General features: G+C 37.8%; 1 long non-coding RNA gene across 1 annotated transcript in view; it reads left to right on the top strand.

Moving 5' to 3' along the window:
* The window catches only part of LOC136155406 (uncharacterized), a 42,803-nt gene that overhangs the window by 6,284 nt on the left and 9,789 nt on the right, over positions 1–26,730 (top strand). Inside the window, exon 2 of the long non-coding RNA XR_010660808.1 lies at positions 630–731. This is a non-coding gene — a long non-coding RNA (uncharacterized lncRNA). The remainder of the gene's footprint in view (positions 1–629; positions 732–26,730) is intronic.

Below are 26,730 nucleotides of genomic sequence, written 5' to 3'. Positions count from 1 at the left end.
AGATACCACTGGGATTTGTGGTCTCTTTTTGAAATGGCTTCCCTGGTGGTTGAGACAGGAAAGAATCCACCTGCAATGCAGAAGTCCTGGGTTCGATCCCTGGGTTGGAAAGATCCCCTGGAGAAGGGAACGACTACCCACTCCAATATTCTGGCCTGGAGAATTCCATGGACAGAGGAGCCTGGTGGGCTACAGTCCATGGGGTCACAAAGAGTCGGACACAACGGAGCACTTTCAATTCACTTTTTGAAACTAAATAGAAGTCAGAACGTGACTGTTTCTTGATCATGGTTTGTTTTCATTTTTGTCTTTTTTTTCTTACTCCTTCATCAGTTATTCCAGTTGATAGAACATTATGTCATCTTCAGTTTCAGTGTGAGTGCTTGTCTTGCTTCCATTTGTATTATTCATGCAAACGTTGATTGAACTGATGACCCCAAGTCATCAAGGAAACATTAAATACACTGATGAATACATTTCTTAATTTTAGAAAAAATTAATGAGTGAAGGTTAAAATACTCTTCTTAAATTTGTCATTTAAAAAATTCTCATATGCATACCTCATTGCCTAATACTGCCAGAAAAATGAGGAATTCCTATGTGTTAATGAGCCTGTATATTTTTTACAGGTATGACTATTACCGAGTGTAACAGCCCAGTTTGCTGGCCACGTCCTGTCTCCAGGAAAGTTGTAGCTGCTGTTGTTTCAGGTAGTCCCTTGGGTACCAGAGGTGAGTTTATGAAGCTATACGACCTTTTACACTTATTTAAAAAAATTGAAGTGTCGTTGATTTACAGTGTTGTATGTCAGCTGTACAGGTAAGTAATTCAGTTGTGTGTGTGTGTGTGTGTGTGTGTGTGTGTGTATTCTTTTCCATTACCGTTTATTACAAGGTATTGAGTAAGTTCTCTGTGCGATACAGTGGGTTCTTATTGTTTATTTTATATATAATATGCCTTGCGTGATTCACGCTGGTCAGACAACGTGATTATGTTCACTTCTGATATAATCTTTTTAGGTACAGCCTTAAAGTCTTTGATAAGATATTTTAAAATAATTTTAGCATGTGTGTGTTCTAATTCCAGTGGTAGTTATTAGAGATATGATTTTGCATGAAGTATTTCTCTTTTTGTTCTTGACCAATTAAAAAAATTGTTTTTTTTTTTTCTGATTGGTTTGCTAGATATTTGTGACTACATTAAAAATGTTAACTTTTGTCTCATCTTAAAATACGATCTGAATTAGCAATGAATATTGTGCTATACATAAGGGCTGTGACATAAGTCTAGTTTCTAACTTCATAAACACATAATCTAGAAGGGAACACAGACACATATGTAACAACTGCATTTGTTTACTGAGTGAAATAGTGAGATGGATAAAGTTCTAGTAAGCCTTGAACAGCCAAATCAGCTTCAGAAATAGATGTGCAGTTATTTTAAAATATTTTAAACATTTTCCAGCTACATGCAGAAAATAGTGTGAAAGAGGTATGGTTCTTACTATAAGCAATTTAGCATTTTGACATTCTGAGCATCCTCATCATGAAATTAAGTCCAGAAGGAGTTTTCCCACATCTCTTGAAATGGTCCTTGTTCGTCCACAACATTTCCCATAATAACAGAGGTGCTTCCAAGGGCAGGAAACGTCAACGTTATTAAAGTTTCACAAAGCAAAGTCACTTTTAAGAATATGATGTCCCCAAACTGACAAAGGTCTTGAAAAATAATTTCAAGGGCGTCATAAATTATTTTCTGCTTGTCAAAGGGCAGAAATATTTAGGTTGAGCTAATGAATGGTAGAGTTTTAGAGTGGAGAATATCCTTAAAATATTACATAGATTTATACTGTCAGTAGATGCTACCTACATGAGGTTATTTGTATTTAAACAAATTTTAAAATTAAAACTGCAGTTTCTCAGTTGGATTTGCCATATTTTAAAGATGTTTATTAGCTACATGTGGCTAGTGAATACTGCATTGGCTAGTACAGATACAAAACATTTTCATTATCATAAAAAATTCTATTGAGCAATACTAAATATATACCCAGATATTCATAGAGGAGGCAACCAAGTCTCAAGGAAGTAATAAAACTTCCAGAGGTCACACAGCTGTGTTTTTAAAGAAACGCAGAATGATGCAAAGCAAGTAATAACAGAGGCATTAAAGAAACCCAGGAGGTTTCTGGAACAGATAAAGTAGAGTTTAACAGTGCAGGCTTAGTTGTTAGCAGGGTTGAAGCTCATGATCATTAGGACGACCTACCTGATTGAATTTGGACAGTTAAAATTTTATGCAGTGAATTAAAAGCAGAAAAATATTTCAATTTCAATCAAAGGCTGCCAGCTCCATATTTTTAGCCTGTGCTGTGCTTCCAGATTATGTTTATCACTTTAGTATACAGGGCACCACTCAAACCAAACCCGAAGTTTGGTTTGCCTGGCCCCAAGAAATGAAACAATCTTGAGGGGTTATGGCTATATTTGAAAAGGTTGATTTTTCAATGCATCATGCAGACTGGCCCTGTTTTAAAAGGGACTCCTGCCACCACATAGTCGAAATGTGAACTCTTTTCTCTCTTGGCAAAAGTCAAAGATAGGCCCTGCATTTTTATTATTTCATTAAAATCCAAGTATTATTTTTCCATTTTCTACCTTGTTTTCATCACAGTGTGATCAACTGTAGTCAAGAAAGGAAAGGTTAGATTTATCAATCGAAGTGTGATAAAGGCCCTCTAAATAATTGAACCCTCAGGAGAAACAATCCTCATGTATTCTTTTTCTGTTGCTTCAATATCTTCATAAAAAGTCATTTCAGTATGTTTGGTCCTGTAGCAGAGATTCTGTGAAGTGCTTATCTTCCTCGGAGGTCCAGAAAGCCTGTGAGTGTGTGGATAAAGGTGGGTCTTAGAGAGAGAGAGGGAGGATGGGGAGAGACTTGATGCTGAGAGAGGACAATGTTCTAAAACCTCCTTGGGTTGAAGGTAGGGGAGCAGAAATACCCATGAGTAATCTAGAGTAAAAGTTAAATAATCAAGGAGATGAATACTCTGAAGGAATATGGTAACTTCCCTCCTAGAAATAAAAGTTACCCTTATTAATTCTCTTCCTTTTGCCCCAGAAAAGCATTAGTTAGGTCTAGAGAGGGGTATTATTGCCAGAAATGGAAAAGGCAGTTTGAAGAGACTAGCCTGGAGCAGAGAGAGCAAGAAAGCTGAGCCAGTAGATGGAAAGCAGACTTCATGGAAGTCTCCAGCTCAAGTTCTGGGAACACCAAGTTCAAGTCCAAAAGGGCCCACATGGGAACTGAGGAAGACTGGCAGAGAGGGCAAAGTTACACTGAAGGTACAGTATTTATTATGGGATTGAACTCCTGAAAGGCCTTCCAGTAGCTTCCGATCTGTTCAAGAATCCTTCATGTCCTGCTGCTTCCCAGTGAGTGGCTCACAGCTTCAAGACCTCTTCTCCAGGCTAAAGAACTATTTGTAATATACCCTGCCTGTATTTTTTACTTTGGCAACCCAGACAAGGAAAGTTGAACAATTTTCAGATTCTAGAGCTTTTGCCCCAGCCCTGGAAATGCTGCAGACAGCCAATCTCAGCTAAAGGGAGCCACTTAGCCCAGGGTCACATCACCCCTTCGTACAATGCCCTTCATCCAATGACAGGTGTAAGAATATAAAAGTTAAGACATCCTCCTGAATTGGGACATCCCCCTGAAGGGGTCATCTCATTTTAAGAACTCTCCCCCAAAGGGTCACCTGAGGTTTCCTGAGGCTGCAACACAACTTTACTTCTACCTTTGCCCAATCTGATGTCCTTTTCTTCCATACGTTGTTGATGCCAAGAGTTGTCCCTAATTAATCTCTTAGACACTAATCACTGTCTCAGGGTTAGCTCTGAACATGGTGGCATTTGTTTATGATTTGGAGTGCATACCTAGACTTTAAAGTGCAGCAGTGCCCAATTGCACAAATATGTCTTTCTATTTCTCTCTCTCATCTCTGTTTTCATTTTCTCGCTGCTAGATTAGTCAGGGGACTCCCAAGTTCTTCATTGTGTCATCCTGGTACCAAGATTCTCCTGGAAATTATAAAGTTATTCACCTTCTACATCAAGTACTTCTTATTTTTTCCCTAGAAACATAAATCATCCTTAAAAGGAATTAGAGTGTCAAATCTTAAATATATTTTAGTTTCTCCACCACTTTATACATTAAATGCTTTTTCCTGGAGACTGCTTCTGACATTGGCGTTCACTGTGCTCTCAAACTGCCTAATTTGGAAGCTACTCCTGTTTCCAAATGCTGCCTTCTGCTGGTCTCCTGAAGTTCTGAAGTCTGCCCTGCCTCCACTATTAGGTATAGTTCAGTAGTTGTCTACCTCAAGGTAATAGGGTATCTTTTGGAAGCTTTATTCTTTTTCCATTTACACAACACACACACACGTATATGATTACATATATTATATAATTCTAATACTTAAGCGTCTATGTGACCACAGCTTTATCTGCAGCCCACAGGTTTTGCTACAGTATATTTTCATTCAGTTCAGTTCAGATGCTCAGTCATATCTGACTCTTTGCGACCCCATGAACTGCAGCATGCAAGGCCTCCCTGTCCATCACCAAGTCCCAGAGTCCACCCCAACCCATATCTGTTGTGTTGGTGATGCCATCCAACTGTCTCATCCTCCATCGTCCCCTTCTCCTCCTGCCCTCAATCTTTCCCAGCATCAGGGTCTTTTCAAATGAGTCAGTTCTTCACATCAGGTGGCCAAAGTATTGGAGTTTCAGCTTCAACATCAGTCCTTCCAATGAACACCCAGGACTGGTGTCGTTTAGGATGGACTGGTTGGAGCTCCTTGCAGTCCAAGGGACTCTCAAGAGTCCTCTCCAACACCACAGTTCAAAAGCATCAATTCTTTGGTGCTCAACTTTATAGTCCAACTCTCACTTCCATACATGACCACTGGAAAAACCATAACCTTGACTAGACGGACCTTTGTGGCCAAAGTAATGTCTCTACTTTTTAATACGCTGCCTGGGTTGGCCATAACTTTCCTTCCAAGGAGTAAGTGTCTTTTAATTTCATGGCTGCAGTCACCACCTGCAGTGATTTTGGAGCCCAGAAAAATAAAGTCAGCCACTGTTTCCACTGTTTCCCCATCTATTTGCCATGAAGTGATGGGACCAGATGCCATGATCTTCGTTTTCTGAATGTTGAGCTTTAAGCCAACTTTTTCACTCTCCTCTTTCACTTTTATCCAGAGGCTCTTTAGTTCTTCTTCACTTTCTGCCATAAGGGTGGTGTCATCTGCATATCTGAGGTTATTGATATTTCTCCAGGCCGTCTTGATTTCAGCTTGTGCTTTCTCCAGCCCAGCGTTTCTCATGATGTACACTGCATGTAAGTTAAATGAGCAGGGTGACAATAGACAACCTTGACGTACTCCTTTTCCTAATTCTGGAACCAGTCTGTTGTTCCATGTTCAATTCTAACTGTTGCTTCCTGACCTGCATACAGGTTTCTCAAGAGGCAGGTCAGGTAGTCTGGTATTCCTATCTCCTTCAGAATTTTCCACAGTTTATTGTGATCCACACAGTCAAAGGCTTTGGCATAGTCAATAAAGCAGAAATAGATGCTTTTCTGGACCTCTCTTGCTTTTTCGATGATCCAGCGGATGTTGGCAATTTGATCTCTGGCTCCTCTGCCTTTTCTCAAACCAGCTTGAGCATCTGGAAGTTCACGGATCAGGTATTGCTGAAGCCTGGTTTGGAGAACTTTGAGCATTACTTTACTAGTGTGTGAGATGAGTGCAATTGTGCGGTAGTTTGAGCATTCTTTGGGATTGGAATGAAAACTGACCTTTTCCAGTCCTGTGGCCACTGCTGAGTTTTCCAAATTTGCTGACATATTGAGTGCAGCACTTTTACAGCATCATCTTTCAGGATTTGAAATAGCTCAACTTGAATTCCATCACCTCCACTAGCCTTGTTCGTAGTGATGCTTACTAAGGCCCACCTGATTTCATATTCCAGGATGTCTGGCTCTAGGTCAGTGTTTCATTATCATTCAATTAATGAAATTCTAATTCCTATTATGACTTTATCTTTGACATCCATATTTATCAGAAGTATGTTTTGGTTTTTTTTTTTTTAATTTAATTTGTTTATTCAGCTGCACCTGGTCTTAGTTGTGGCTTTCAGGATCTTCAGTCTTCATTGTAGCATGCAAGGTCGTTTAGTTGTGGCATGAAAACTCTTTGTTTGTGGGAACCAGTTCCCTGACTCGAGATGGAATTCAGGCTCCCTGCATTGGGAGTATGGAGTCTTAGTCACTGGACCACCATGGAAATCCAGAAGTGTGTTTTTAATGTCCAAATATTTGATAAAATATTGGTTATACATTTTAAAATTTCTTGATTATTCTGAGTCTTGTTTTATACCCAGCATTCAGTCAACTTAAAAATGTGCCATGTACACCTCAAAATTTGTATGTAAATGTGCATTTCATTCTTGTTAATGCAGTGTTTTATGCAAATGTAGGCCAAAGAGTTTTTCAATTAATTTATTTTAATTGGATATAGTTACATTAAGGATATTGTGATGGTTTTTGCCATAGGTCAACATGAAATGGCCACAGGTATACATGTGTCCCCCCCAATTCTGAACCTCCTCTCCCATTTCCCACCCCACTGTATTCCTCTGGGTTTTCTCAGAGCACCGACTTTAGGTGCCCTGGTTCATGCATCAAATTTGCACAGGTCATCTATTTTACATATGGTAATGTACATGTTTCAATGCTCTTCTCTCAAATCATCCCACTCTCATCTTTTCCCCCTGAGTCCAAAAGTCTGTTCTTTACATCTGTGTCATCTTTGCTGCCATGCATGTAGGATTGTTGGTACCATCTTTCTAAGTTCTCTCTATATGCATTAATATAGAGTATTTGTCTTTCTATTTCTGGCTTACTTCACTCTGTATAATAGGCTCCAGGTTCATCCACCTCATTAGAACTGACTCAGATGCATTCCTTTTTATAGCTGAGTAATATTTCATTGTGTGCATATAGCACAACTTTCCTATCCATTCATCTGCTGGTGGACATCTAGGTTGCTTCCTTGTCTAGCTTTGTAAATAGTGCTGCAGTGAATGTTGGGGTACATATGTCTCTTTCAATTCTGGTTTCCTCGGGGTGTATAGGCCAAAGACTTTAACAATGGTATTCAGATCTTCTGTAGTTTACTGATTTGTTGTTGTTCTGAATTATTGATCTAGGTAATTTAGATTTTATTTCTAGTTAGTTTTCAGAATTTCCCTTCATATATTGCCTCGAAGTTTAGTTTTATGACATGTTCCTTGTAAAGTAATGGTTGGTTTTATTATCCTGTCTTATCTCCAGTGATACTTTTTGCTTTCAAATCTCCCATTATTTTTTTTTCAGTTTTGCTTATTGTTTTTATGACATAAGTTTTGCATCCTTTAACTTGCAGTCTGACTATGGTGTCTTGTAAGGGGCATAGAATTAAGATTTTTGTTTGTTTCAAAAAATCTCTGCCCTTTAATGTGACTATTTACAGTTAACGTATCTTATTATAGACCTTTTACTCCTTGTTTTCTGCTTGTCCTTCCTTTTTATGTTCCTCTGGCTCTTCCTTTTAAATTCATCAAACTCCATTTTCCCTTTATTAGCTCACAATGCTTATATAGGTAGCAGTTACACATGCACCGTGACTTATTAGCTCCTTTACTGCTTCTCAAGCAGTGCTGAGACCTTAAATTTATTTTATTACTTTTTCCTCTTCCTCTTGTTTTCATGCATTCTAATTTTTATATATTTCATTATTACTCTTATGTGCAGTTAGATTTTATTCAGATTTATTCACTTACGCTTCCTTTCTGTTCTATTTAATTCCTTTGTCAAGTCCTTATTTTCCTCTATGATAATTTTCCTTCTGCCTGCGGGTCTCCCTTTCAGTTGGTTCTGATGAGAACATATTCTCTAAATTTTGTTTGTTTGCAGATTTCCTTATTTCATCTTCCAAACAACATTTTCTCTGCCTCTAGAATTCTCAGTGAGCAGTTATTTTCTTTAGCACTTTCCATTATTTTCTAGTATTAATCATTTTTGTTGAGAAGTAAGCAGTAATCTTAATCTCATGCGTTGTTGAAAGGTCAACTGTTGTTTTTCCTCTGGTTACTTCTAAGGTGTTCTGTTTTTCTTTGCTATTTGTAAATTGTACTCTGGTGGTGTTAGATATGGTTTCTTTATATTTACTCTTGTTGCGTTTTTTAGTGCTTGTTGAATTTATGGCTTGATATATTCTTTTTAGTTTTTGAGAACTCTCAGCTATTATTTCTAAATATTGTTCTCGCCCGAATCTCTCTCTTCTTTTCCCTTTGGACTCCAATGTAAACATATGATGAAAATGTTTACTGTGGCCCATATGTTTCAAATGCTCTTTTCTGTACTTTTTTATCCTTTTTGTTTTCCACGTTTAGTCTTCCTATTTTTACTGCTACTCTGTCTTCCAGTTCATTTATCTTTCTTCACCTGTGTTCGGCCCACTACTGAGTTTAATTTTGAATTCTGTCAGTTCAACTTTAATCAGTTTCTAGTTGTCTAGTTAAATTCTCTACCTTGTCATCTATTTTCCTGAACTTGGTAATATTTATCAAAATATATTTGAACTTTAATATCTAGGTCATCCATGATTCTGATTCTGTTTTTTATTCTAATTCTCCTTTTCTTGGGAGTCTTGGTGGTTCTTTGATGAACACCAGACTTGGGATATGACAAGTTGTAGAGAATCATAATGACATTCCAGTTGACCTTTGAACAACCTGGATTTAGATTGCACAGATCCACTTATATATGGATTTTTTCCCAACAACTGCAGCACTGCATGATCCGTGGTTGGTTGAATCCTCAGATGCAGAACCATAGATAGGAAGGGCCGCCTATCAAGTGATATGTGAATTTTTGACTGCATAGGGAGTCGGTGTCTCTAAGTCTTGTATTGTTGAACGGTCAACTGTCCTTTTTTCAAGAGAGAATTTCCTATTCCCAGGTAAGGAGCAGAAGGAAAGATCAGCTTATTGATCTTCAGTCATTGCACAAGCTTCATACTCATTTTCCTTCTTTATAGATGTTTCCATCAAGGTAGCTGTTTCATCAACCTTCCTAACACACATTCACGTGGACACAGATACATATAGAAACCTCCAGTGTCCTAATTCATATCATTAGCTTTCCACCGGGCCACTATTCTTTGGTGGGTTCTGAACCTCAGTTTTATCTCCTCAGCATTACAAGACTCCTGAGTCTTTGTTTTGACTTCAGTTAGCTTTTGTTTGACTTCTTAACATCTTGCCTTGTCTACCTACGTGGAAAATGTGATAACGTCAAGGGACCACTGTTGCTGAATTGAGCTCGAGTCTCTGAATCTTTCCCATCTCTGGGATTTTGATCCTTAAAATTCTAGCTGCCTTGTTATTTCTAAAGTCCAACCCTGCTCTCTCCTCAGTCCTCCAATATTGTCCTAAGATCTACTGGCTTTTCTGCCTCTTAGGAGCCATATTTGGCTTCTCATGCTTTTGATTTTCATCAATAGTTTCTAAATGACTGGATTAGATAAAGCATGTGCAGAATACTGTTCTTACTTCTATGAGTTTCTTTTCTATTTTATTTTTCTATGTCATGGCTACCTCATTAGCTTTATAATGCTCACAGTCAAATGTTGCTTATGATTTATCTGACCTTTCTAGTATGGTTTCCTAAGGTAAACTGATATAGTTGGAAGCAGAAGTCCTTACCTACTATTGAAAAATTCTGTTTTAGCTTTCTATGAATTCTTTGATTTATTTTATTTTGTCCCATCTTCCATCACTTTTTCCTACCAGAAATTCCGATTCTCACAGTTAATTTTAAAATTAAAAATTATAATTAAGCTACTATGTTAATAGTGAAGGGATTAATTTTGCTTTGAAGAAGAACACAGATTGATGAATGGAATATGGAGAATTTCTTAAGACCTTTGTCATTTCTAAGCATGGGAATCAGCCATCTGCACCGTGATAAATTAGTCAGATATGTAAGGAAGCACTCATTATAAAATCAGCATTACTCAGTAACAATCTCAAAAGTTGCTTCACTTTTCTACTCATGTTACCAATTCCCACATGTTCAATAGGAGCTTAGAATCATGAGATAGGCCATTTTCCATGTCCTATCTTAGTAACTATAATTATTGGGAAAACAAAACTATAAATAAGGATTTGCTATGAATATATTCAAACCTTTTGTTCCTAAACATCTTCTAGAAGAAGACTGAAAAGTTTGACATAGAAACACCTCTTGATAAGTAAGAAACAGTAAAATTTCTCATAATAGTTCTTTTCTGATCCCATTATGTGATTCTCAGGTTCACACAAAATTATTTTTATATGAACTTCACAAATCTTATTTTTACTATTAAATCAGTGGCCCCACTCTTTTGAAACATGGGGCAAAATAGTTGAAATTGGAACAATTTTCCAAAACCCAGGGCATATGACATATGTACCTATAGAACGCAATATTTCTGTCTGGTTCTGCAGTAGAATTTTTCATACCTGCCAGTCTAAGTTGACTATTGTTTTTACAGTGCGTTAGTAGAAATCAAATGGTAAATTCAGTCAAACAGTCATTTCATACATCAAAAAGAAAAATCAGTCAACACAACTGTCTGACTGAAATAAAGGAAGAAAACAATTCAAGGCAAACAGTTGTCCTAGGAGACTTGTATAAATGCAGTAGCGGTGTCATGTGCAGAATTAACCTTTCCCCACCTTTAACTGGAGAACATTCTGCCAGCCAATTCAGTCAGCTCAGATAAGCCTGAATTTTAATATTCCAGTCTCATCACTCTCAGTTGATGGTGACTGCGCTTCCTTCTCCTTCCCCTGTCACTCAGTGGAGAACGTCAGAGCAGGAGGACAGTGATATCGGCATACTGTAATGGCCTGCCCTGGACTCTACAGCTTCAAAGTTCTTAAGCTGACTCAGTGATCTTACAGAGTCTGGTGCAGAAGGAATATGTGAATTAAATTACAGACCGTTGACTGCCTTCTAGCACTAACATCCCTTATTTCTGGTTCTAATATATCACTAAATACTCAAGAAGAAATTTTTGAGTGTTTAGCAGAAATATGGCTCCAAAGCAGACACATTGAAAAGAAACATTGTCATCTATGATTGGTTTTAAAGTTGACTTGTCTTTTACTCATAAACAGATTTAGTGTGAATTCAGTTTTGCTAAACGTTAGAGAATCTTTTGGAGGGACGTGCCAACTCTTTTGAGTTTTTTTGCACTCTGACTTTTAAAGCAAGGTTATTTTTCAAAAAGTTTAAGGGTTACTTGAATACTATAAAGATTATTTGTATTTTTGAGTTGCCAGTTCTCTAGAACAAATTTGTGTGCTTGAAGTTCTTAACTGTAGTACCTAGATGGCACGTGGAAAGCAAGCAAAAGAGATGACTTTTCTGCTTTGAGAGACCTCTGCCTATCTTTGTAAGTAACAGGACTCATTCCTCATGAAACAATGTTCAGAAAGGAAGGAAAGGTAGTTTTCTTAGTTGAAGCTTATGATACTGAAGAGGACTCTAAGAATAGCTTCATAAAGAGGATCTGCGTAAAACAGAAGTAACCCTAGGAAACATGTATTTTCTGATGGACTCTTATCTTTGTGATGGTGAAAAGAGGATATGGCAAGGAAGTGACACTAATACTGGCGTGTTACATCAAGCTGTCTCCTGGGATGCAGGGGTAAGCACGTGGGACAATAAAAGCACTTGAGAAAGAGTCAGCTCTCAGCCATCCATCACCTAGTTTGTGAGCATACTTGTGCCTCTCCTCCTCCTTTCCTTTTGACCATTTTACTTTTCTCAGCATATTTAAAAGAAGGCAAGGTGAAAAGAGTGGGTTAACTGTCAGATCAGTCTCATTTTCTGTTTTATAGTACCTCTCCCAGTTTGAGAACAGATAGAGAGCTTCGGAATAATGGGAAAAAAAGAGTCTCTTGGATCAGTAATAGACTCTCATGATAGTTGGCCAATCTTGTGCTCATTTAGGACGCTAAATAGCAGTAGAATGTACCAACTTCTAATTCAGTAACTAATTGAGTGCTCCTTTAGATAATATACCTGGGTAAGGGGAAAAAAACCCTATTTTTCTTTACCTTGTCATAGCATTAATGGATGTTGGGGGGAGTCTGTGTTTATCTGTCTATCCATCTAGATATAGATACATATTTTGGATTTGCTAGATTTATTATTCCTGTACCTGTTTCCCCTCAGATGTATTCCCTCTCCCTTTCTTGCTCTGCTGACCCCTAGAAGCCACATACTGTTCACATGATTAGATTTAATGAGAATCCTTGATATGTAGTTGAGGAGCAGGAGGAAGGGAGAAACCAGAGTCTTTTTCTCTATCTTGATCTTGCTGGCATCTCTGGCAGGAATGTCTTCAACTCTTTGACTCCAGGTCCTAAAAAGCCTGTCAGCCAGGTGACCATAGATGCTGTCTTGACTCTTGGTGATATCACCTGTTTCCTTTGACCTCCAGCCTAAGAGAATAGTAGTCTTCTGTTGGTGATAATCTGTGGATTGCACACATCCCTTATTTGGTCTCATGGCTCTTCCATGACTGGTATAACCAATTCTCTGTACTTAATTCCCTTTAATCTTGCTTGTAAAATGGTTTTCTTTCCTTGGCTAGCCCCTGGGATACAATGGATAGGGCAGTTTTTCTCATGACTAACTCACTAATCAGTGAGGATCAACCAATTCCCAGTAACATTAATATCCTAATTTTACTAACTCATTAGCTGCATTTGACTAACTGTAATATCTGAGCCATCCTTAGAGTATCTTTAAGGTAGCATGATTTGGGGGGTCTTGAGAAAGGTTGTAGGACCTTTCTACCAACTTCATCAATTCTCCTTCCAATGTCACATGTATAATCATTTCTTAGTCTCACAAAATCTGAGGGATAGAGGGGGAATTATAACTCTGCAACATAGTTTCTGGAATCAGATGCAAACATTTAAAACATTAATCACACCTGTTTTTTCTAAGACAATATGAATATTTCAAATATTTGGCCTATATGAAACTTAGTAATAAATGCAATTTATAATCAGTGTCCCTATGAGATATGCCTACTGCCACATTTAATTTTTACTAACAAGGCATTTCCCCATGCAATAACAAACATGAATCATTACACAATCGTAGGGGTACAAGTAATATCAGATTTTTCATATAAATACCATTTATTTTGGATCCAGACACAAACCACCTAGTTGGGCAAATGTACAGTGTCATCTAATAGTGGGAAACCCTTCCATTATTTTGTAGAAGAGATCGGAGGCTTCTTCTATACCAGAAAAAGTGAAGAGAGACTTGGTCCTCATTTGCAAAGGTCATGCCTGCCAATACTTTTTGATCAGACCAGGAATGATCCCTTTGAAGGTGGAGGGGATTCCAGAATATCATGATTTAGAATCCACTCCATAGACACAGCACGTTTAGAAATCCTTCCATACATGGGTGCCATGTTCAATTTGTAACCACTGTCCTCTGCTTCATCCTCAGTGACCTCACAATAGCTAGGGTCAGATCATCCTTGTTAGACCTTGGCACTCACTCTGTCAGCCAAGTGATATGCCAGCTTCGTAATGGACTCACTGTGAAACTGAAGCCACAGTGTAGTGTTTGCCAATTTCTGTAGTGGGACTGCTCCCATGGTGGTCAGTTTCATGTTACCAACATGATGTCAGTGAAGGCAGAGTTGGGAACAGATTTGTTTTATTATTTCCACCATACAAATTTAAGACATGTAAATAACCTCAAGAAAGAGCACAGATTATAATAAAATGCAGTATAATAATTAGGAAGTGATGAGTTTTGAATATCCGTTAGTATTGTTGTTAATAAAATTAGTTTCACAGTAAGTTTATATCATTTAAATTTTAATGATGACTGTATTTGACAACACAAAATTCCTGAAAAAGATAAGCAAGAGAATATGAGCTCTCTGTAGTACACTACCATTTGTCTTTCTCTCCTTAGATTCTCTTGGAGCCTGCCAGGCTCCTCCCGCCATGGAATTCCCCAGGCAGTAGCACTGGAGTGGGTTGCCGTTCCCTTCTCCAGGGGGTCTTCCGGACCCAGGGATGGAGCTCAGTCTCTTGCACTGCAGGCAGATGCTTTACCCTCTGAGCTACCAGGGAAGACCTGGAGTGTCCCCAGTCTCCACACAGAAAGAGCCGCTGTAAGAACTGACAGCGTCATGGTCCATGGTCCTGGGTCTGATTTCTTTAAAGAGGTGTGAAGAGGATCCTGTCTACTATGCACCTTGTCACATGGAGAGTTAAGAACTAGAACTGTGGGGCTGACTGTGCTTCTGGAGAGAAGGGAGTTAGGGTTGGAGACTGTAGGGAAGGTCATTTTTATATGTTTTTGTGAGTACAGAGCAGTAAAACACAAAATGAAAATGGATTTATCAGTAGACTATTTCACTACGTAAAATTTTGACTCAGTCACCCTACTATGAACAATGTTCCTGCTGCCCCCACTGTTTTAGGATGTCACAGAGGGCTCCCTTAGAGTGCTCCCTGACTAATGTAGATGCCAGGCACCGTAGGGGGCTCCCTAGCTGGCACTAGTGGTAAAGAACCCGCCTGTCAGAGCAGGAGACATAAGATGGACAGGTTTGATCCCTGGGTCAGGAAGCTCCCCTAAGGAGGAAATGGCAACCCACAAGAATGATAGTATCAAGAGTTAAGGGTGTAAGGAAGTGACTTAAGAGTCAAGAGGTGAACCCTTATGAATGAGATGAGTTTTCTTATAAAAGAGGCCCCACAGAGATCCCTTGTTTTTCCTGCTATGTGAGGATGCAATAAGAAGTCTACAATCCAGAAAAAGTCAGCAGCCAACCATGTTATCACTCTGATCTTTTGATGTACAACTTTCAGAACTCTGAGAAAGTTCTGTTATTTATAAGTTGTCCAATTTATAGTATTTTGTTACAGCAGCCCAAGTGGATTAAGACACCAAGTATTTGCTAAGAGTGTTTTTGGATGAGATTAAAATTTAAATCGGCATATCGAGTAAATCAGATTGCCCCCCCCCCCCTAATGTGAGTGGGCCTCATTTAATCATCTGAATGCCTAAATAGAACAGAAAAGCTGACCTTCCCCTGTGAAGAGGGAATTCTGCCAACTTGTGTCCTTTGAACTGGGACACTGACTTTGCTCCTGCCTTTAGACTCGAACTAAAACATTAGCTCTTCCTGATCTCAAGCCTGCTAGTTTTTAGAATGGAACATCATCATTGGCTTTCCTGATTCTCAGAATTGTGGACTTAGGCTTGAGTCTTCAGCTCTGACTTACCACCCTGCAAATACTGAGACTTCTGCATCTCTCTAATCATGGGAGCTAATTCCCTGTAATGAATGTGTTTGTGTATAAATATATACATATATTGTTATAAACACACATATATACATATTTATGCCCTATTGGTCCCATTTCTCTCGAGAACTCTAATGCATTGCCTGATATTCTTAATTTTGACTCTGTTGACCTCAGCACTCTATTATGGAACATGGTATAATTTTTATTTAGCAGTAATTACCTTATTGAATACATTTTTGAAGTAGGAGGAAAGATATTTTCTTTTTTGCAGCAATACAGATTTTTCTTTTTTGCTATAGATGTAGATCCCAATGATTATTTCAATTAGCTGATTTAGTATTGATGAAAATGATGGAGAATATTTTTACACCAAATTCCAATTACATAATCATAAACCTTCACACTTAATTAATCATAGTTTACATGTTTGGAAAATTAAATCACTCTTAAGGAGCCTAAGTAGTTATTTATGTATACTATAGAAAATTACAGAGGCAGGAAATTTGTTGATACTCCTTTTAAGGTTCTTTTGAATTTCCAAAATATTTTATAAGGTTTAGGTTACTTTGAAGTAGGATTCGCATTTATAAAGAAGTAATCAAAGTTGAAAGAAGGAGCACAAAACTAAAAGTCAAGTCTCTTAGAAACTAACCTTGACTCTGACAATGATTAGCTTTTAACTAGTTCACAGCAGTGGATCTCACTTTCATTATGTATGAGTACTGGTAATAATCAGATAATATGTATGCTTTTAGTATTATTTCATCTATAGGCAACAGTGTGAGATAAGTTTCTTTGTTCTGACTCATCTAAACTCATCTTACTGACTTGGGTTTTTCTCATCCTACTTCTATGACCACAGAATGACTCCCTCCTCTGGCCAGACTGCACTAGGGAAAAACAAATCTGATATTCATCTGTCATGAGTTTAAATAATTTAAAAGGGATTCAAGTGTGATTGACTCTGTGTTGCTGCATTTGTTTTGCATTTTAACAAGACCGACATTTTTAGCTAAATGAATGAAACTCAAAAGTGGAATTTCAGATGACAGTATAGTTTGGGACAGAAGTTTTCTTAGCCATTTGAAGAGCTTTCAGGGTGATTGTTTATTTGGCTTACCTATAATATTGAGAGAAGAATGTACAAGTCAGGATTGGCCAAGAGATAGAGGAACTGCTGCCAACCATACTTCATTAATTTTTAATCAAGTATTATGTACTAGGCATTGTGCCGGTTCATAGGTATGTAGGGTTAGCGAAGATGGTGCATAGAACTTATTAACTACTTGTGCTTACTTGTGACCATGAAATCTACAAACTTAGAGAAATATTGAAGACCCCAGGCCCACAATGCCCTACATCGCATAACAGTCATCTCTTCTTACTTGATAGAGTTTGAAACACTGTTAAAAGCTGGAGGAAAGATTAGAACAATTCTTCATATCTTACTTCAGCCCTGAAATAACCTCCACATTTTCTCCTGTATCTTTCTTTCTTTTTTTTTTTTTTTTCCTGTTTTGCTTTAAGGAAGAAAGGGCACTTAAAACAGTAAACAGGGTGATTGAGATAGAGACAAGTAAAAAAATAGTATCAATGCATTTTGATAATTGATCCCTCAAATTGTACAAATAGTATGAGATAATTGTATAATTAAATTGTAAAATTGTATAAACGTGTATGAGATTAAGTTTAATTGAAAAGAGTGTTACTGAAAATGATTAAATACCAGTTAGCAATATTTATCTGCTACTATTCAAAGTCACAAGCTGGACACTAATAGTAATGCTCAAATTTATAATCAACAGTAAGTAATAAATAGACTAGCAAAAATTCTTTTATAGGACTTCTATAGCCTCTTAAATTAATTCACCAAAACTCAAATACTGTCCTTGATAGCATTGGAGATGAAAGCTTTACTTTTTAATGGGAAATCTGCATCTCATTGTAAAAATGGAACACTTCATTCCTGGTCTATACATATTTTCAGAAACAGTAGTTTTTGGATTGCCAAATACTTCACATAAAGACAGTCTTGAAAATTCATTTCAGGCATAAGACACCTATATATATAGAAAGAGGACTATTAAAATGAAATAACCACTTCCTGGGACCAAAAGGTTATAATGATGAAAACTCTTCAAAGTGATACCTTTTGCCTTATGTTTTGCAATCCTAAGCCTGCAAGTACAAAAAAAAGATTGAAGAGTGAGAAATACATACAGTTTATGATGATTATTGATATAATTGCAGTTCCTGGTACTACTTGGGTCAACTATCAAGGAGCAGGGAGAATTTCGGCAGTAAAACAGTCTTATCAGATTTATCAAATTTTTTCTTAAACTTGATCATTAGTGTCTCCTACATGCAACCATTATTACATTTTTCCTTTTGACATTTTCCTGCTTTGCTAAGAAAGAAAATATATATTAGACTGGTAATATAGAGCCTCAAGTTTTGGTTCCAAGTTTGTGATTTGGAATAAGTCCTGTGTCTTATATAAGCCTTCTATTGTAAAAGTAAAACTTCCATTTCCAAAGTTTTAGAGAACAATATTTACAGTGGGTTTAAGTTTATGAAGATTTTTTAAAAGTCCTATATAAGAATTCCCTCTAGATTTGATTATATTGACATTTGATTATAAATTTAGAAGGTGGATCATGACCCCAGTTACCAGTGCTGGGTACTTTCTACAACACCAAGATATCTCTCACCTTGAAGATCAAAAAAGTAAAGTGTGTTCAATTCAGATTGATCTGATCTGACACCTTGGTGTTGAGACTCAGGCTAACTAACATTTGTTAATGAATGTAAGCTGTCTCTCAGAAATGTGAGTAGATCCGTTGGTATTTAGATTGAGTTTAAAGTCAACCAGTTGGAATATATATTTCACAAAGTTACATGCGTTTGTAGATCAAATGATCCTGGGATTTCTGTGACTTTGTTGTGAAATGCCTAACTGATAGAGCCTCAGAAATTACCTGTAGTTTGTGTAGGAGAACATAAGGACAATGTGGCAGATGTGGCTAATGGACTGATAATGAAAAGTCATACTTTCCTGAGCTTGTTTGCAGAGAGATGGGGCCCTGTGGCTGCTTCCCCCTAAAATGAATGTAAATGAGAGCAACACACACATCTTCAGGGCCAAAGCAGTTAAGGACAGATGCACCTTTCCTAAGGTCTCTTTTCTCCAAATACACAGTGAGAGGATCCCAAAGACTGAGCCGAGGACAGGATTTCTGAAGGCCGTTAAATGAGGAAACCCCACCTGGCCATTCAAGTGTCAGAAATAACATCTGTTGTGTGAAGGCACTAAACTGTGGAGAGTTGCTGGCCGTACTGAATTATTACCAGACCTTCCTAATACAGAATTTGATTTTTTTTCTTTTCTTTTTTTTTTTTTTTTGCTAGTGATAGCACTAACTCAAAGATATTTAAGGGCTGAGGAAGAATGATACCATCAGTTTGTTTGCAGTCTCTCAGTTTATATGGTTTACATTTATGTTTTTGTCCTGTTTATGCTGTTTGTCCCTACTGGGGAGTTGAGGGGCACAAATCCATAAAAACTTTACTGGAGAAACCGAGGGTTTAGGGGACTTCCCTTAGAACACATTGCCAGTGAGTGTCACAGTGCAGTGGAGATTTGTAACTCAGGCAAATGGATCCAAAGCCCACACTTTTCCAAAGTTCTTCAGCCTGAAAAAGCCTACAAGTTAGTTAATCCAAGAGATCCATGGTGGTACAGATGCAGTCTTAAGGTCCAACTATGTCCTTCCTTTGCAAGTTTTATTGAGGTGTATTCTATGTAGAGGAAAGTACAAATATCATGAATGTTTCATTTCAAAGACTGACAAATAAAGCACAACTGTGCACCCATCATGCAGATGAAGGCGGAGCCCTCCATACCCCCTGCACTAGTTCCTTTCAGCAGCTCCTCGCCTCCTTTAACCTAGAGACTAGTTTGACTGCATTGCATTTTATATAAATTTGGTAATATAGTGTGTATTCTTTGGTGTCTGGCTCTTGTTTTTTTGTTTTTTTTGGCTGATTAGCGTATTTAAGAAAGCCTCACTGTTGGGTGAAGTGAAGATGATTCTTTTTCATTGCTTGTGTTTTCTTCTTGTTTGTGTAAATCACAATCTGTTAATCCATCCTTCTACTCACGGGCACTTGGGTAGTCTTCACTTTGGGTTTATTGGAAATAATCATACTCAGTGAGTCCCACATTTTCCCAAGGGAGCACACAAGTGACAGGACCAGAGGGCGCAGTGTCTCCTGCTTGCCGCCTCCCCTGCGTCCCAGCCCTTCACGTTTCGCTGGTCGGACTCTTAAAGGAAAGGGAACCAGAGGACCCTTGGCATCCACCTTCTATCTGATTTTACACTGTGTGTTTTGGTATTTTTACTCCTTGGATACTCTGTATAGGTTTACCTTTTTGAGTATGCTGAATGTAGGAAGTCTAATTTTAATTTATTCTTTATATACAATATTAAAACAATTAATAAACATTTCAAAGTTGAAAATATCAATTTAGTATACAGAAAAGATCATTGGACTTTGAATTCTGGAAAAGTAGATTTAATTTCTATCTCAGGGACTTTGTTTCAAAAAAACCATCTTCAAGACTAAAATTTGCAATCTGCGTGATGGAGCTATATTCCTGCTGCAGAAACTTTTAATTGTGCAGATGTTACATTTGTGAATGCCTTTGGTAATCCTAAGGGGAGTACACAAATATTGGTCATTATTAGGGATAAACTTGCAAAGAAAGTGGGTGCTAAGTCTGAGTGTTCATAATAGCTGAAACAAATCTAAGGTCGAATTTGTTGAGATTTTCTTCATTTAATTTTCTTTTCTGTGTGTGTGTGTGTGTGTGTGTGTGTGTGTATGAATGTACTTTTAGGTCTACTTTTATTTACTTAGACAAGAGAGTGAAAGAAAAAGAGAGAAGGGAACGCTATCCAGGAAAAATGAAGCTTAAAATTCTTGCCACAAACTAGACAGGCTCCCCACAGAGTGAGGTGTTACGGTTATGGACATCCGTTGCCCCCTCTCTTGGGACTCATAAACTGGCTAGATGTCCTCCAATTTCTACCCCAGACATAAAACAGCTCGGGTGCATTGTCAGCAGTGATTACACCCTCCCCAAGGGACCTGAAGTTTCAAGCACCCACTCCTAATCTCCCTGCTACAACAGAAGTCCCCTGCAATCAGACAAATTTGTAGGTCAATGAGTTGAAAATTGGTTGTCTTTAACTTTCTGATTTTTAAATACATTTTGTACAAATTGGTTCCAAGGAAAAATACGATGGGATGGTGAAAAATAAGAGCTGCCACCTTGCATTAATATTCACAATATTGTCGTCTACTTACTTTTGGTTTCTGGATTAATGTAGCTCTGACTTGGCTCCTGTCTCTGTCAGTAATAAAAAGATAATAAAATGGGTAAATGGAAACCAGAGAATTTGCAAGCTGTATGATAAGTGTGGTTTTTCATGTTTAAAAAAAAATGTTCATCTGGGAACAAACTAACTTAAAGATTTTAAAAGCCAATTTCAGCTTAGCGGCTGGGGTTTGTTTGAAATCTTAACCACTGACTGAGGTGTGACACTTACATTTGATACAGTAAATCTTGTCGACTGTTATTTTAAAGGACTGAAATGTGCTTTTATTGCAAAATCGTCTCAGATAAAAAATACATTTTTACAATCTCACTCTGTCATAAACTTTCATGTCAGGTTTTGGCTCCGCAATGCATGCGGGGGAAGCATTATACAGAAATAAGAAGGAGACATGTATAATATTTTATTTTCCATTTTAAGAGAGGAACAGAGATGGTCTTATACCATTCTTGTTATCAAAATACTAAATATTACATACTTGATCGGAAATGATCTGTAAGCATATCTCAAGTCATAAGACTATTGCTTATTGTTGCAGAATCGTTTTCTTAGTTTGATATACTATAATGTCATATATATAAGAAGTTCTGTGAAATGTGTTTATACTTTCTCTCACTTATCATATTTCCTGAAATAATTATTAAAAACTCCAGGCCAAAATTCTACAGGAGAGGGGAGCTTGATTTATATGATTCTCACACTAACATTTCAAAAAATTGAGTTTCTCAAAAAAAGTTTTCAATGAATTGTGTTGTAATTAATTAAACTGTAGATTTCTCACTATTATAAGTCCTATGATTTCAAGTTTAAAAGTACTTGAAAAGATTCCATTTATATGAATAAAACGTCTACTCAAGTCTGTGTTTGAGAATGGAAGGATACAAATTTGAAATGACATTGATTAGCACAACCATTGGCATATTTGTCAATAGATATCAATGATAGAAAACAAACTGGCAAACAGTTTTTGTCTCAGGGCCATTTCTTTTTAGAATATATTATTTGTTTATTGACCTTAGAAATCTGGGCACACATTAAAGCTTTTAAACATAAAATAATGATGGTGGGAAAATTAATTACAAGGCATTGCTCACATGTTTCAAAACACCAAAATGCTATAATTCTCAAAGAGAAGTCCTCTGCCCTTAGCCTTAGGATTTTAGGGCTTCAGTGTATTTATATATAGGCATACCTCAGAGATTCTGTAGGTTCAGTTCCAGACCACTGCAGTAAAGCAAATATGATAAAGTGAGTCACATGAATTTTTTTGGTCTCTTGAGTGCACAAAAAAGTTATGCTTACACTATACTGTAGTCTAGTGTGCAACAGTATTATGTCTAAAAAAGTACATACCTCAGTTGAAAATACTTTATTGCTAAAAAATGCTAACCATCATTTGACAACGCAGTCTTGCCACAAACCTTCAATATGTGAAAACCACAATGTATGTGAAGCTTGATAAACTAAGCACAGTCAAATGAGGTATGCTTGTATCTGTATATTCACAAATAAAGAGGGTTGTTCATATTGTTCCTTCCCTTACACTGGCACTAGAAAATGCTCTTAGGGTAATTCAAACAGGATAACGAATGTTAAAGTGCTTTGCAAGCTAAAAAAAAAAAAAAAAAGCTTTGACTCCTGTGCCACCCCCCTGAGTTTGGTATACTCTTTACATCTGTTGACTTTTAGAATGACTTTTGTGATTATTTTTGCTTGACATGAGAGTCTCAAGTGAGCTGTGATTTCCACTTGATATGTGGGTGTTGAGCGCTTCCTTGGTGGCCCAGCAGTGAAGAACCCACTGATAATGCAGGAGACACGGCAGGAGCTGAAGGTTCAGTCCCTGGGTCGGGAAGATCTCCTGGAGAAGGAAATGACAGCACAATCCAGTGTACTTGCCTGAAAAATCCCATGGGCAGAGGAACCTGGTGGTATCTCTAAACAGTTCAACATGACTTAGCGACTAAATAGCAACAACAGCAGCAGAGGCCAACTCGTTCATAAGATTTCTGACACCAGATGTCTGGGATTTTTCCCACGCTGAATCTCCAACACCAGCTTGATATCCTTTATTCAGTTCTGACACTAACCAGCGGTAGCATAGAGGCTGCTGGTTAAGGGTTGTGAGACTGCCCCTCCCCCAACCCCTAACTTCAGATACTAATCACTAGTAGTAGATCCTCGGGTTGCCTAAAATTTCTGACCAACTTGGCTGCAAATTGGAGGTTCCCACAGTACCCTCCCTGGATTCAGTAATTTGATCGAGCAGCTCATAGAGCTCAGGAAAACAGTTCACTGATTTTATATTTTATAAAGGTTACAAATGAAAAGCTGGATGAAGAGATACATAGGATGAGGTCTGGAAAGGTCTTGAGTGCAAGAGTCTACCTTTTATAATTGAAATGCGCTGTCCTCCACGCACGTAGGTGTGTTCACTAACGGGGAAATACTCTGAACCCAGTACTTTTAGGGTTTTTATGGAGGATTCCTAATGTTAGCATGATCACAAACTGCACTTCCAACCTTTTCCCCTCCTGGAGAATAGGAGATGGGACCAAAAGTCCCAAAGTTCTGCTCCCAGCTTGCTCTTTCTGGTGACCATCCTCCATCCAAGAGAACAGAAAGATATTCCTATCACCTAGGAAATCACAGAGGACTTAGGAGCTCTGTGTCAGATGGTCCCATCACTCAGTAAATTAACGAAAGTCTCAAGAGCTTTGTGTCAGGAACTTGGGTCAAAGAGTAATGATAGTATCTCTCTCTACAAGTCCAAGAGATCTGTGTCAGACACTGGGGCCCTGACCAATATATATGCATATATATAATGTTTGTTTCTTATTTTACAGAGGGTCTACACTGCTGAAGAATGAGACAGCTAGGCTTTTAATCTAGGCTTCCATGATAAACTCAGGGCACTGAGTTTTCTATCACATTAAAAATTCTAAGGAGATACTAGCATCATTAAAATCTTATTTAATTATACTTTTTATTAAGAAGTGTTAATGTGGTTACCGAGTGCTGCTGGATTGTTAATAAATAATCTTTCCAACAAGAATTTTATGATCATGATATACTAAATAGAAAAGCTCTTTAGATTTATCCATGTTATGATTTTGAAAAGTAGTCAAGTTAGGTATTTCTGATGTCAGAAACCCAGTAAGAGTAAGCTGCTGAATTCAAGTTAGTAAAGATATTGAGCCATTTCTTATCTGTATGAACAGCAAGAATCTGAAAGCATAATTCCAGCAAATACACTCTTTGAGAATCAGCCCATATGTCACTAGAAGTCTTAATATTTAAGGTGAACTAGAAAATAAGACCAGAAAGATTTCATTTACTTCCAATCTAATTCAACAAACACTTATTGAACTCTTATTAAAGGAAGGTTCTGTTTCAGAGACTGTGCATATATAGATGAATAAAATGAAAACAAACAGAAAAATCCGACTCTTGCCGACCTCATCCGCAGCGTTTATGGTGGTTGAGCTTGCGCTACGTAAAGCCTGTTTCCTCTGGTCTGCCTTACTTAGACCAGGACAGAGACTCTGGGTACCTGCATGTTCCCAGTGAAGATTAAGACCTCTGCAGGAAGAGTCGAAAATGATTTGCGGACCTGCTCAATCATTTCCTGCTGATTGCTATTGAAATTCCTTGGAGACTGACACTGGCTTACACATAGCTATCGCTATAGTCCCTACACACTTGTTGCTCAAAGTATGGCCTGTGGGCTAACAGTGTTTGAGTCTACTTGAAAAGTATAGATGACAACTTTTCTCTGTTTGGTAGAATTCACCTGTAAAAGCTATCTAGTCTTGGCATTTTGTTTTGGGTGCAGTTTTTAAATTATCTGTTCTGTTTCATTACTGGCAATTGGCCTGTTCCTATTTTGTATTTCTTCCTGACTCAGACTTGGGAAAATGTGCATTTCTAAGAATTAGTTCAGCACAGAGGGCCTTGAGACAACTCAAACTCTTTATTTAGTACTGAATTATGATTGGGTAAGTGTGTATGTTTCATGCTTAAGTGATTTTTATCCCACTTGTGTGTTCTTTTGGAGTTTAGATACCTAAATGTATTAATGCAGACCAGGTTATGTCCTGTACATTCTAGGTAAGCATTGTGATGTGTGTTTACTGAAAATGCCCAGTGCAGTCAGTGAGTTAGAATGCTGTCTCCTGCAGTAGCTGGTCTCTGTTAGGGTTCCATAACCAGTCCCAGCTGCAGCTTCTCTCAGAGTCACTCTGTCTGACGCTTCTGGAGACGCCGTGTGGAAACAGAGCTTCGGGCGCTGAGCTGTGTCTCCTGTGCGTCGTGGGCTCAGTTTTGTCCAGCTCTCTGTGGCCCCGTGGAGCGCTGAGTTTCACATGGTCTCAGTCCTTCCTCCTCAGATCGAGTGTGTTGTTTTATTTAAGATCGATGAAACATATCTCATTCCTGTCATCTATTATTTCCATTATGTAAGATACTTGAAATTTCACTTTTGTATTTCCTCCCGCAAGTGGTTAATTCTATATTTATGTATGCATTAACTTCTGAAAGATTTGCCTTCTTACAACTAGAATACAAGTCCCATGTATTTAGAGAACATTCGCTTTGTTAACCATTATGCACCAGTTCCAAAAACTTGACTCAACCTATAGTAGTTATTAAAACATATTTATTAAAAAAAATTTTTTTTTAAACATATTTATTGAATAAATAAGTACATTCCCATACTGTCAAATACCTTTAAACCTCTTTTAGGAGTAGATTACTTATCATATTATGAATGATTTAGTTCAAAGCCCTTCTACATGTTCCTCTGTTTTTCTCTTTAAAATGCTGTCTTTATAAAATGTGGCAAATTTTACTGCTTCTCTAGGCTGATATGATCCTCTGAGTTTCATTTTTCCATTTTAGATAATTTCTACACTAATTAGAAAGCAATGAAAAACATACTATTATTTTTAGTCTCTAAAGCATGAGACTGTAGTGCATTTGTTCTTCCACTATAGTTATTTTTAAAATAAAAGGCAGTGTTTCAGTTTCATAGGTTTCTCTTAACTGCCTGGTGAATGCAGTCATTCTTTTGGGAGGTACTTTCTGACATATACTTGGAGAGTAGAGTATAAGAGCCTGTCTTTAAAAACTCACTGTCCAATAGAATATAAAAATCTTAAGGGGTGTGCCAACAGCCCCTAAAGATCAACAGAAAATCCTGAATCCAGTAAAGCTAAATTTATTTGACATATTGCAATAAGGGAAAATACACTATAGCTGTCACACTCTTGGTAACATCTCTGAAGGGGAAAACCGGGGAGGTGGGGAATAGTTGCATGGTTTTAGAATTTTAGAGAGTAATTTTCAGGTGAATCTTGCAAGAGAGGGAACCAGCTGGGACCGGGCAGAGTTTATGCTGTAACTGCTTTGGGTTGGCACGTACAGGGAAGTGAGGGTTTTGAAGTGCGGTGTGACAAGTAAGTCTCGTCTCCACAAGTCAACTGCTCTTATTTGCTCAGCCTTCTCTTCTAGGAGGGAGTATTCCCTGGAGCAAAAACCTAATTTTACTTTGCTTATTCTCAGTATTGTTTAACATAGTCAGAGGAAGTTTGCTCAGTCTCTGTATTGTTTAACACAGGAAGAGAAAATTATTTTGGCATCAGGTTTCAGTCCTTCGTTTTTGTGATTTATCAGCTTTGGCTGAAGGAGACTATTATCATCTGATCACATGATAAATTATATATGTATCACTGTTTGAGCTATCCAGCTCTTTGGGAAAGACCCTGATGCTGAGAAGGACTGAGTACCGGAGGAGTAGGAGACCAGAGAGGATGAGACAGTTGAACGGCGTCACCAGTTCAAGGAGTCTGAGCAGACTCTGGGCGATAGTG

The sequence above is a fragment of the Muntiacus reevesi genome, unplaced genomic scaffold, assembly GCF_963930625.1.
Source record: "Muntiacus reevesi unplaced genomic scaffold, mMunRee1.1 SCAFFOLD_31, whole genome shotgun sequence".
NCBI classification, from domain to species: Eukaryota; Metazoa; Chordata; class Mammalia; order Artiodactyla; family Cervidae; genus Muntiacus; species Muntiacus reevesi.
This window is presented reverse-complemented; position numbering and strand designations above follow the sequence as displayed.